The sequence below is a fragment of the Cavia porcellus genome, unplaced genomic scaffold (assembly GCF_034190915.1).
Source record: "Cavia porcellus strain 051 isolate PalLab524CR breed Dunkin Hartley unplaced genomic scaffold, mCavPor4.1 scaffold_12, whole genome shotgun sequence".
Classification (NCBI taxonomy): Eukaryota; Metazoa; Chordata; class Mammalia; order Rodentia; family Caviidae; genus Cavia; species Cavia porcellus.
Window position 1 is genome coordinate 10,542,209 of NW_026947495.1, and position 12,801 is coordinate 10,555,009.

Below are 12,801 nucleotides of genomic sequence, written 5' to 3' on the forward strand. Positions count from 1 at the left end.
TGCAGACTTGAATAAGATATTGCTTTGGGCTTTAGGACTCCAACTGGACTCATGGAGGATTTTGTTATGGGATTCAAGCCCTCAGCTGAATTATTTGAGTTTCTAGTGTGTGGACAGCCTCCCACACTCTTCTGAATTTAAGTTTTTGGGTGAATATTATAAAATAATCCCATAAATTCTATGTCCTGCAATAAATTTATTCCCTTGAAAATTCTTATTACGACAAGGGCTTTGCCTGTGAATACTCTTAAATACCAAGAGATCCCAGGTTTGTTCTTGTTGGTTGGTTGTTCTTTCTTAGAGTGCTTGCTTCCTGGTTGTCCTTTGCAGTGCTTCTGGTCTTAGCATCGTAATCACTGTTTACTTTTTTCCTCTAAGAAGATCAGGAGAAGCCTTCCTGACCAGTGCTCTTCACCTGGTAGGTCCTTGGCTTTCTTTTCATCCTGAATTGGGCTCACCACAAGTTAGTGATGTCTCCGTTTGCTATAATTAAACACCGCTTTGAGTATGACTTAAATCTGGATAATGCCAAACTCCACTTCCATTCTTTTTTTAAAAATTAATTTTATTTAAAAGGAAAAAGAGAAAACAAAACAAAACAAAACAAAGTGCTGTAAGGGTACAAGCAATACAGAACTACAAAAAAAAAAAAAAAAAAAAAAAAAGCAGCAAGAAATCACCAGTTAATAGATTACACATTATCATCTTAGAGATAGTTGCTCAAGTCACAGTATCAAAGCATACAAAGTGGACATTCAAACAGAGAGACTGCAAACAGTTGTGTTCAATGATCCAACCAAAAACATCAATGTGGTCAGCTATTTAACACCCTTAAACACACTTGCATTTGTATCCTTTAGAGCACTTTTTTTCCTCTCTTTTTTACAACAAAATTTACACATTTTGGGTTTTATTACTTCTTATTTCTTATTACTTTTTTTGGAAGAGAATAAAGTCAAATATGGCAAAACAAAGCTGTCAGTCAAAATCAAGGATAGACATAGCACATGATGTAAAACAGAGTACAATGTTATCAACAATGGTTACCATACTGCCTCTTGCTTCCTTAAAAAGAATTGTCTATCTCATTAGGTATTATAAAGTTGAATAAAACAGTAGAGAACAAGACCAATAAAACTTAAACATTGTAAACATTACAGGACTTCCAAAGGAGATAATAGTCAAACCAGAATGGGCATCTTAGTGAATCTTATTGCCTTCAAACTTGATACTATCATACAGAACGGAACAGAGTCTAATCAGTCAAAACAAGATGGTGGGAGCATTACAGGACTTAAAAACAAGTTAATAGGAAATCAATAAAAGTTACTATAATATATCCTGCTAATTTTTTAAATTTTTCCCCTTAACTAAAAAAACCATAAAAATAACTAAATAATTTTTTTAATGAATAAGGGAGAGATTGAGACAAAAGAGGACATAACAACATAACAATACAGGTCAAAGCATGACTGTTTCAGCAACCTAGTGCTTCACCACCAAATAACCCAACTTAATAGTAGTTACCATAGTGTCTGTCTTTTTCCTTGAAATATTTGAATATAACTTCATATTCCATAGCTTCAAATATTTCCATATCAAAAAGCCCAGAATAAAGCCTTTCCAATTAATAAGTGAAAACTTTATAAGGCTTCAAGGCCACACAATGGGGAATCATGATTACCACATACTTTTATATATTTGAATCATTACTTACATTAGGGAAACTATTCAGTATTCACACATGTGAGATTGATTTTTTTTACTTATGAGTATGGTCTCAAGCTGCGCCCATTTATTGATAAATATCTCAATGTGATCCTTCTTTATAGCTGAGTAATACTCCATTGTATAGAAATACCACAACTTTTTTATCCATTCCTCAGTTGATGGACACTTGGGTTGTTTCCAAGATCTGGCGATTACAAATTATGCTGCTATAAACATAGGTACACATATATCACTGTGGTATGATGCTTTCAGTTCTTCTGGGAATATGCCTAGAAGTGGAATAGCTGAAATAAATGGGACTTCCAATCCCAGCTTTTTGAGAAATCTCCAGACTGACCTCCACAAAGGTTGCACCAGTCTACACTCCCACCAACAGTGTAGGAGAGTTCCTTTTCCCCACAGCCTCTCCAGCATTTGTTGTCAGTTTTCTTGATCCTGGCCATTCTTTCAGGAGTGAGATGGTATCTCAGTGTGGTTTTAGTTTACATTTCTGTAATGACCAATGATGATGAACATTTTTTCATGTATTTATTTGCCATTTGTATTTCTTCATCTGAGAGTGTGTATTCATCTCAGATGCCCATTTTTGGATTGGATCTTTGAGTTTTGGGGGTCTGAGTTTTTTTAAATTCTTTATATGTTTTAGACAAGAGGCCCTTGTCTGAGAGAGAGTTCACTTAAATCTTTTCCCAGTTTGTGGGCTTTCTTTTCACTATGCTGGAGATTTCTTTTGACATGAAGAAACTTTTTAATAAGAAGTGGTCCCAGTTATTGATTCTGGAAAGTATTTCCTGTGCCGTTTGAGTCCTGTTCATGAATTCTCTACCTACTCCTATGTCTCCAAGGTTTCTACCCAATTTGTCTTCCAATAGATTTAGTATTTCTGTTTTAATATTCAGATCTTTGACCCATTTAGATTTTAATTTAGTACATGGTGATAAGCATGGGTCTAGCTTTAGTTTTTGGCAAATGGAGAGCCAGTTTTTCTAGCAGTTTTTCTTTAATTTATTAAAGAGACTGTCGTTCTTCCAGTGAAACTGCTTGGCTCCTTTATCAAAGATAAGGTGGTTGAGTGTGTTTGTAGCTGTGGTTGTATCTTCTAATCTATTCCACTGATCTTCGGCTCTGTTTTGATTCCAATACCATGTTGATTTTACTACTGTTGCTTTGTAGTATAACTTCAAGTCAGGGACTGTAATGCCTCCTGCCTTGCCTTTGCTGCTTAGAATTGCCTTTGCTATTCTAGGTCTCTTCTGGTTCCAGATGAATTTTAGGACTGATTTCTCTAGATCTATAAGGTATGTTGACGGTATTTTTATTGGGATGACATTGAGTATGTATAACAGTTTTGGGAGACTGGCCATTTTCACAATGTTTGTTCTTCCTATCCATGAGCAAGGGATGTTTTTTCATTTTCTGAGATCATCTTCAATTTCTTTTTTCAGTGTATTATAATTTTCCCTGTGTAGGTTTTTCACTTCTTTCATAAGAGTAACTCCTAAATATTTCATTTTTTTTTTTTTGCTTGCTAGTGTGAAGAGTGTGGTTTCTCTTATTTCCCTCTCTGTAATTTTGTTGTTAGTGTATAGGAATGCTATTGATTTCTGAGTATTGATTGTGTATCCAGCTACATTACTGAATTTATTTATTATATCTAAGAGTCTTTCAATGGAGTTTAGGGGGTCTTCTATGCAGAGTATCATGTCATCTGCAAACAATAATTTAACTTCTTCTTTTCCTATCTTTACCCCTTTTATTTCTCTCTCTTGTCTAATTGCTCTGACTAGTACTTCCAGTACTATATTAAATAAGAGTGGTGATAAAGGACATCCTTGTCTTGTGCCTGATTTTAAAGTAAAGGCTTTCAATTTTTGGCCATTTAGGATGATGCTAGTTGTTGGTTTGTCATAAATGGCCTTTATTAAATTGAGATAAAGACCATCTATTCCAATTTTCTGTAAAGTTCTTATCATGCATGAATGTTGGACCTTATTGAAGGCTTTTTCTGCATCTGTAGAAATGATCATGTGATTCTTACTTTTGGCTTTATTGATATGGTGGATTATATTTATTGATTTATGTATGTTGAACCATCCTTACATTCCTGGGATGAATCCCACTTGGTCATGGTGTATAATCTTCTTGATGATTTGCTGGATCCTATTTGCCAATATTTTATTGAGGATTTTTGCATCTGTGTTCATTAGGGAGATCAGTCTGTTCTCTTTTTTAGTTGGGTCTTTCTCAGATTTTGGTACTAGAGTAATATTTGCCTCCAGGAATAACTTAGGAAGGATTGCTTCCCTTTCAATTTCATTGAATAGTTTGAGGAGTGTCAGCATTAGGTCTTCTTTGTATTTCTTTTAGAATTCTGCAGTGAATCCATCTGGGCCTGGACTCTTCTTTGTAGGAAAGGACTTAATTACATTTTCAATTTCATTAACAGAGATTGGGTTATTCAGCAGTTTTACATCCTCTTGATCTAGCTTTGGTACTTCATACGTTTCTTTTTTTTTTTTTTTATATCCTAATTTTTTGAATTTTTTCTTTAATTAAGACAAACATAAGAAATGACTAAATAATTTTTTTAAAACAATAAGGGGGAGATTGAGATAAAACAGGACATAACAATATAACAATAGAGGTCACAGCATGACTGTTTCAACAACCTAGTACTTCACCACCATATAACCTGACTTAATAGTAGTTACCATAGTGTCTTTTTCCTTGATATATTTGGATAAAACTTCATATACTCTAGCTTCAAATATTTTCAAATCAAGAAGCCCAGAATAAAGCCTTTCTAATTAATGAGTGAAAACTTTATAAGGCTCCAAGGCCACCTAATGGGGAATCATGATTACCACATATTTTTATATATTTGAATCATTACTTACATTAGGGAAGCTATTCGGTATTCACACATGCGAGATTGATTTATTTCACTTATGAGTGTGGTCTCAAGCTGTGCCCATTTATTGATAAATATCTCAATGTGATCCTTCTTTATAGCTGAATAATACTCCATTGTATAGAAATACCACAACTTTTTTATCCATTCCTCAGTTGATGGACACTTGGGTTGTTTCCAAGATCTGGCGATTACAAATTGTGCTGCTATAAACATAGGTGCACATATATCACTGTGGTATGATGCTTTCAGTTCTTCTGGGAATATGCCTAGAAGTGGAATAGCTGGAATAAATGGGATTTCCAGTCCCAACTTTTTGAGAAATCTCCAGACAGATCTCCACAAAGGCTGCACCAGTCTACACTCCCACCAACAGTGCAGGAGAGTTCCTTTTTCCCCACAGCCTCTCCAGCATTTGTTGTCGGTTTTCTTGATCCTGGCCATTCTTTCAGGAGTGAGATGGTATCTCAGTGTGGTTTTAATTTGCATTTCTCTAATGACCAATGATGATGAGCATTTTTTCATGTATTTATTTGCCATTTGCATTTCTTCATCTGAGAATTGCGTATTCATCTCAGATGCCCATTTTTGGATTGGATCTTTGAATTTTGGAGGTCTGAGTTTCTTTAATTCTTTATATGTTTTAGACAAGAGGCCCTTGTCTGAGAGAGAGTTCACTAAAATCTTTTCCCAGTTTGTGGGTTTTCTTTTCACTATGCTGGAGATTTCTTTTGACATGAAGAAACTTTTTAATAAGAAGTGGTCCCAGTTATTGATTCTGGGAAGTATTTCCCATGTGGTTTGAGTCCTGTTCATGAATTCTTTACCTACTCCTATGTCTCCAAGGTTTCTACCTAATTTGTCTTCCAATAGATTTAGTGTTTCTGTTTTAATATTCAGATCTTTGACCCATTTAGATTTTAATTTAGTACATGGTGATAGACATGGGTCTAGCTGTAGTTTTCGGCAAATGGAGAGCCAGTTTTTCCAGCACCATTTATTAAAGAGACTGTCGTTCTTCCAGTGAACCTGCTTGGCTCCTTTATCAAAGATAAGGTGGTTGAGTGTGTTCGTAGTTGTGGTTGTATCTTCTAATCTATTCCACTGATCTTCGGCTCTGTTTTGATTCCAATACCATGTTGATTTTACTACTGTTGCTTTGTAGTATAACTTCAAGTCAGGGATTGTGATGCCTCCTGCTTTGTCTTTGCTGCTTAGAATTGCCTTTGCGATTCTAGGTCTCTTCTGGTTCCAGATGAAATTTAGGAGTGATTTCTCTAGATCTATAAGGTATGTTGATGGAATTTCTATTGGGATTGCATTGAATCTGTATAACAGTTTTGGGAGACTGGCCATTTTCACAATGTTTGTTCTTCCTATCCATGAGCAAGGGATGTCTTTCCATTTTCTGAGATCATCTTCAATTTCCTTTTTCAGTGTATTATAATTTTCACTGCATAAGTCTTTCACTTCTTTCGTAAGAGTAATTCCTAAATATTTCATTTTTTTGCTTGCTAATGTGAATAGTCCAGTTTCTCTTATTTCCCTCTCTGTAATTTTGTTGTTCGTGTATAGGAATGCTATTGATTTCTGAGTATTGATTTTGTATCCAGCCACATTACTGAATTTATTTATTGTATCTAAGAGTATTTCAATGGAGTTTAGGGGGTCTTCTATGTAGAGTATCATGTCATCTGCAAACAATGATAATTTAACTTCTTCTTTTCCTATCTTTACCCCTTTTATTTCTCTTTCTTGCCTAATTGCTCTGGCTAGTACTTCCAGTACTATATTAAATAGGAGTGGTGATAAAGGACATCCTTGTCTTGTACCCGATTTTAAAGTAAAGGCTTTCAATTTTTGGCCATTTAGTATGATGCTGGCTGTTGGTTTGTCATAAATGGCCTTTATTATATTGAGGTAAAGACCATTTATTCCAATTTTCTGTAAAGTTCTTATCATGAATAAGTGTTGGACCTTATCGAAGGCTTTTTCTGCATCTATAGAGATGATCATGTGATTCTTACTTTTGGCTTTATTGGTATGGTGGATTACATTTATTGATTTGCGTATGTTGAACCATCCTTGCATTCCTGGGATGAATCCCGCTTGGTCATGGTGTATAATCTTCTTGATGATTTGTTGGATCCTATTTGCCAATATTTTATTGAGGATTTTTGCATCTGTGTTCATTAGGGAGATCGGTCTACAGTTCTCTTTTATAGTTGGGTCTTTCTCAGGTTTTGGTACTAGAATAATATTTGCTTCCAGGAATGACTTAGGAAGGATTGCTTCCCTTTCAATTTCATTGAATAGTTTGAGGAGTGTCGGCATTAGGTCTTCTTTATATTTCTTGTAGAATTCTGCAGTGAATCCATCTGGGCCTGGGCTCTTCTTGGTGGGTAAGGCCTTAATTACATTTTCAAGTTCATTAGCAGAGATTGGGTTATTCAACAGTTTTATATCATCTTGATCTAGCTTTGGTACTTCATATGCTTCTAAGAATATGTCTATTTCTTCTGTGTTATCAAACTTTTGAGAGTAGAGGTTTTCAAAATAGGTGTTGATGATACTCTGTATTCCTATTGGGTCTGTAGTGATTTCTCCTTTTTCATTTCTTATTGCATGAATTTGAGCTTTTTCTTCCCTTTTTTAAATAAGGTTGGCTAGGGGCTTATCGATTTTATTTATTCTTTCAAAGAACCAACTCTTTGATTCGTTGATTCTTTGGATTGTTTTCTTAGTCTCTATTGCATTGATTTCTGCTCTGATTTTTATAATTTCCTCTCTTCTTTTGGCTTTGGGCTTGAATTGCTCTTCTTTTTCTAGCTGTTTGAGGTGTAGCATCAAGTTATTTATTTGTATTCGTTCTGTTTTCCTGATGTGGGAACTCAGTGCAATAAATTTTCCTCTGAGGACGGCTTTCATTGCATCCCACAGATTCCGGTAAGTTGTATCTGCATTTTCATTTTCTTTTAGGTATTGTTTAATTTCTTCTTTAATTTCTTCTGTGACCCACTGATTACTCAAGAGTGTGTTATTTAGTTTCCATGTGTTTGTGGAATTTTTGCAGTATCTTTTGTCATTAATTTCTAATTTCAGAGCGCTATGATCCGATAATATGCAAGGGATGATTTCAACTTTTTTGCATTTGCTTAAATATGTTCTGTGAGCTAATATATGGTCTATTTTAGAAAATGATCCATGTACTGCTGAGAAGAATGTGTATTCTGATGTTGTTGGGTGGAACATTCTGTATATGTCTATCAAACCCATTTGTTCACAGGTGTGATTCAGTTCTGTTATTTCTTTGCTCATTTTCTGTCTGGTTGATCTGTCCCTTGGTGTCAGTGGTGTATTAAGGTCTCCTGTTACAATTGTGTTACTGATAATTTGAGTTTTCATTTCTGTTAATAATTGTTTTATATAACTGGGTGCTCTGGAGTTTGGTGCATATATATTTAAGATAGTTATCTCTTCCTCTTGGAGTTTTCCCCTTAAGAGTATGTAGTGATCTTCTTTGTCCTTTATGGTCATTGTTGGTTTAAAGTGCACGTTGTCTGCAAACAGAATGGCTACTCCTGCCTTTTTTTGTATTCCTGCTGCATGGAGAATTGTTTTCCATCCTTTGACTTTCAGTCTGTGAGTATCCTTCTGGGTTAGATGGGTTTCCTGTAAACAGCATATGGTTGGATTTTGTTTCTTGATCCATTCTGCTAGTCTGTTTCTTTTGATTGGTGCATTGAGACCATTTACATTAATGGTTATTACTGTTAAATGCTGGTTAATTGTAGGAATGTTATCTCTCTGCTGTTGCATCTTTATCTTTCTGTTCTGTTTAATTATTTGCTTTGCTTAGTGGTTTTTTCCTTTGTGTATCTAAACTGTCTTTCAATATTTTTTGCAGGGTTGGTTTGGTGTTCATGAAGTTCTTCAGCTGTTCTTTGTCATGGAAGTATCGTATTGCACCATCTATTTTGAATGATAGTTTTGCAGGATATATCAGTCTCGGTTGGAAATCACTTTGCTTTAGGATCTGGAATACTTCACTCCATGCTCTTCTTGACTTTATCGTTTGTGCTGAGAAGTCTGCTGTGATTCTGATAGGTTTTCCTTTATAAGTGATCTGTCTTTTCTCTCTGACAACTTTTAATAATCTATTCTTGTGTTGGATTTCTGGGATGGTGATTATTATATGTCTGGGTGTAGTTTTATTTTGGTTATGACTGTTTGGAGTTCTATATGCTTCACTGATCCTGATGTCAGTTTCTGATCTCATGCTTGGGAAATTTTCAGCTATTACTTCTCTAAATATCCTCCTGACATCCTTCATGTTGTCTCCCTCTCTTTCATTAATCCCTATCATTCTTATGTTATTCTTCTTTGCATCATCTTGCAGTTGTTGAATTGTTGTTTCCTGATTCCTTGTTATTTTCAAAAGAACTTTCCTTTCCTGTTCACTAGCTGCAATCCTGTCTTCAAGGTCTGAAATTCTATCTTCACTTTCATTAAGGCGGTTTTTACAACTTTCAGTGGAGTTTTTTATTTCCTGTATATCTCTGTGCATCTGTATTATGTATTCTGATTGTTTCTTATATTGCTCGTCTAGGGATTCTATCTTTTTGTTTAGTTCCTCCAATTTTTTATCTGTGTTTTCTTTAGATATATTTAGAATCTCTTTCATTTCTTTTATCATTTCTTCTTTTATCTGGGAGATTATTTAGAGTTTGAATTTCTTTAAAGTTTCCTGGAGTTGCTTGTCAATTTCAGTGGCTATTGTGTCCGATATATGAGGTGGATGGGATATATTTTCTTCTATATACATCGCTCCTAGGGTTTCTTGAGATGGGCTGGAGGTTTGAGGTTGTAATTTGGTCTTTCGTTTTGTCATTTTCCTATATTTCTGTGTTTCAAGTGTTATTTGAAAGCTTCCTCAGGATCTGTTGAAAATCCCCTTCTATGTTTGGAGCTACTGAGACTCTGGCACCGTGCTACCCCAAGCCATTGGGCCTACAGAACCAGTGGCCCTCCTCTGCCTGCTCAGAACTCCGTGGTTCCAGACAAGCTGGGCCTCAGGGACACTGTGCGCCCACCTGCTTGCTGGAAGCTCCACAGTTCTTCAATCGCAGCCGGGTTAGGGTACTCACCACAGGCCGCAGTGGTTCAGGAACCTGTGGACCCTCCCTGGTTGCAGAGATATCCAGAGTCCTCCAGACACGCAGAGAGGCCGGTGAGGGTACCCCAGATCTGCCCAGCTCCTCCTCTGCAGACCTATGGCCAGGCGCGGCAGCTAAACAGGCTGGGCTAGGCTGGTAGTGTGGGCCAGCCCACCTATGGGGAGCTCAGCAGGTCTCCAAGTGAAGCCGGAATGGGGAGGCTGATGTGGAAGCCTCAAACCCACCTCTCCCCTTCACTGCACCTGGAAGTCTGGGGGAACTCCAGCAGTCTGGGCGGAGATATCCAGAGTCCTCCAGACATGCAGAGAGGCCGGTGAGGGCACCCCAGATCTGCCCAGCTCCTCCTCTGCAGACCTATGGCCAGGCGCGGCAGCTAAACAGGCTGGGCTAGGCTGATAGTGTGGGCCCGCCCACCTATCAGGAGCTCAGCAGGTCTCCAAGTGAAGCCGGAATGGGGAGGCTGATGTGGAAGCCTCAAACCCACCTCTCCCCTTCACTGCACCTGGAGGTCTGGGGGAACTCCAGCAGTCTGGGCGGAGATATCCAGAGTCCTCCAGACACGCAGAGAGGCCGGTGAGGGCACCCCAGATCTGCCCAGCTCCTCCTCTCACTTCATATGTTTCTAAGAATCTGTCTATTTCTTCTGTGTTATCAAACCTTTGAGAGTAGAGGTTTTCTAAATAGGTGTTGATGATCTTCTGTATTTCTGTAGAGTCTGTAGTGATTTCACCTTTTTCATTTCTTATTGCATGAATTTGACCTTTTTCTTTCCTTTTTAAAATAAGGTTGGCTAAGGGCTGATCGATTTTATTATTCTTTCAAAGAACTAACTCTTTGATTTGTTGATTCTTTGGATTGTTTTCTTAGTCTCTATTGCATTGATTTCTGCTCTGATTTTTATAATTTCCTCTCTTGGCTTTGGGCTTGACTTGCTCTTCTTTTTCTAGCTGTTTGAGGTGTAGCATCAAGTTATTTGTTTGTATTCATTCTGTTTTCCTGATGTGGGAACTTAGTGCAACAAATTTTCCTCTGAGGATGGCTTTCATTGCATCCCACAGATTCTGGTAAGTTGTATTTGCGTTTTCATTTTCTTGTAGGTATTGTTTAATTTCTTCTGTAACCCACTGATTACTCAAGAGTGTGTTATTCAGTTTCCATGTGTTTGTGGGCTTTTTGCAGTATCTTTTATCATTAATTTCTAATTTCAGAGTGCTATGATCCGATAACATGCAAGGGATGATTTCAACTCTTTTGCATTTGTTTAAATATGTTCTGTGAGCTAATATATGGTCTATTTTAGAGAATAATCCATGTACTGCTGAGAAGAATGTGTATTCTAATGTTGTTGGGTGGAACATTCTGTATATGTCTATCAAATCCTTTTGTTCACAGGTGTGATTCAGTTCTGTTATTTCTTTGCTCATTTTCTGTCTGGTTGATCTGTCCCTTGGTGTCAATGGTGTATTAGGGTCTCCTGTTACAATTGTGTTACTGATAATTTGAGTTTTCATTTCTGTTAATAGTTTTTTTATATAACTGGGTGCTTGGGTGCATATATATTTAAGATAGTTATCTCTTCCTCTTGGAGTTTTCCCCTAATGAGTATGTAGTGACCCTCTTTGTCCTTTATCTCTTCCTCTTGGAGTTTTCCCCTAATGAGTATGTAGTGACCCTCTTTGTCCTTCATTGTTAGTTTAACGTTCACGTTGTCTGCAAACAGAATGGCTACTCCTGCTTTTTTTTGGATTCCTGCTGCATGAAGTATTGTTTTCCATCCTTTGACTTTCAGTCTTTTGAGTATCCTTCTGGGTTATAGGTGGGTTTCCTGTAAATAGCATATGATTGGATTTTGTTTCTTGATCCATTCTGCTAGTCTGTTTCTTTTGATTGGTGCATTGAGACCATTTACATTAATGGTTATTACTGTTAAATGCTGGTTAATTGTAGGAATGTTATCTCTCTGCTGTTGCATCTTTATCTTTCTGTTCTGTTTAATTATCTGCTTTGCTTAGTGATTTTTTCCTTTGTGTATCTAAACTGTCTTTCAATATTTTTTGCAGGGTTGGCTTGGTGTTCATGAAGTTCTTCAGCTGTTCTTTGTCATGGAAGTATCATATTTCACCATCAGTTTTGAATGATAGTTTTGCAGGGTACATCAGTCTAGGTTGGAAATCATTTTGCTTTAGGATCTGGAATACTTCACTCCATGCTCTTCTTGACTTTATTGTTTGTGCTGAGAAGTCTGCTGTGATTCTGATAGGTTTTCCTTTAGAAGTGATCTGTCTTTTCTCTCTGACAGCTTTTAATAATCTATTTTTGTGTTGGATTTCTGGGATGGTGATTACTATATGTCTGCATGTAGTTTTATTTTGGTTATGACTATTTGGAGTTCTATACACTTCACTGATCCTGATGTTGGTTTCTGATCTCATGCTTGGGAAATTTTCAGCTATTACGTCTCTAAATATCCTCTTGACATCCTTTATGTTATGTCCTTCTTTTTCATTAATCCCTATCAATCTTTTGTTATTTTTCTTTGCATCGTCTTGCAGTTGTTGAATTGTTATTTCCTGATTTCTTGTTATTTTTAAAAGATCTTTCCTTTCCTGTTCACTTACTGCAATCCTGTCTTCAAGGTCTGAAATTCTATCTTCACTTTCATTGAGGCAGTTTTTACAGCTTTCGGTGGAGTTTTTTATTTCCTGTATATCTCTGTGCATCTGCATTATGTATTCTGTTTGTTTCTTATATTGATTTTCTAGGAATTCTATCTTTTTGTTTAGTTCCTCTAATTTTTTAATTGTGTTTTCTTTAGATATATTCAGAATCTCTTTCATTTCTTTTATCATTTCTTCTTTTACCTGGGAGATTATTTTGAGTTTGAATTCCTTTAAAGCTTTCTGGAGTTGGTTGTTAATTTCAGTAGCTATTATGTCTGATATTTGAGGTGAATGGCATATATTTTCTTCTATATACATCGCT